Source organism: Myzus persicae, unplaced genomic scaffold, assembly GCF_001856785.1.
Source record: "Myzus persicae strain clone G006 unplaced genomic scaffold, MPER_G0061.0, whole genome shotgun sequence".
In the NCBI taxonomy this organism is placed as follows: Eukaryota; Metazoa; Arthropoda; class Insecta; order Hemiptera; family Aphididae; genus Myzus; species Myzus persicae.
Window position 1 is genome coordinate 1 of NW_019100793.1, and position 1,178 is coordinate 1,178.

Sequence of the window (1,178 nt, forward strand, 5' to 3'; positions counted from 1 at the left end):
CTAGACTCCTAGCCCACTTGTCTTGTAGTAAATGGCCTATGGACCACAGTACACACAATAATAGTTCATTGTATTCACCACCAGGGTGCAGCGCAGTCCGTTAATTTCTCCCACCATAGAATGTCCGTAAAAAAAAAGGGCCGCACTCGTGTCGGCCGATTACCCTATCGTTTCCAGTCCATAATATCTTAGTTCGTGGTCGTCGTGTAAATGATTATTAGTGTGAGTGTGGATTCCTTATCTTTCTGCGGGCGGACGAGACGACTACGTTCTGTAACACACGTACGCGCATGCACAAGTCATCGTTGGCAATTGGCACTGTCGAAAATCTTTTTGTAACTGTGACCATAGATAATAATATTTATTATCTATGCCTGTGACAGTACCTACGCAACAATGAATAACGCTAATAAGTTGGCAAAAAACTAATAATTTATACTTCTAGAAACCAAATTTAATTTTGAAAAATGATTTAATTCGTTATCTTTTATTCTACGTTTTGTAGGACACAGATTTTCGATATTCTGACAAGTTTATGTACTAGGGTTCCAAATGAATGAACTTAATTCCAGATTGGACTACAAATACGTATGTATTGTAAGTTTATTGTTCCTTACATGGATAACTGCATGAAAAATATAATCGCTTAGAGCAGCGTTTCCCAAAGTGTGTTCCGCGGAACCTTAGGGTTCCGTGGGACAATGTCAAGGGTTCCGTTAGATGTATGAGATTATTGATAAAATTATGTTTATTGAATGTTTGTTGTTTCAAAAATGTTTGATTGAAATTTTTTTTTAAACTAAGTTTAATAATGAAAAGTCATTAACAGTTTCATTAAAAGACTTGAGAGTTTAAGGAATTGATTTTCCTTTTTTAATTCACAAAAATTGTAGTTGAGTTGGATTAGACATTAGGGTTCAGCGAAACACAAACAATTTTTTAAGGGTGCCGTGGTCGTAAAAGTTTGAGAACCGCTGGCTTAGAGCTTCCTGAAGGATGATTCACACTAGTCAGGCCTCAGGCGCGTACCGACAGACACCGTACCATACCAATCGAATATACGTAACGACCGTCATTGTTAACATACTCACATTTTCGCTCCAATATCTTTAAGTGCCTACACAAGTTTCCTTGTTTTTCCATTTTCTTTATACTTTCAGTTTAAAATATGTTTAAAC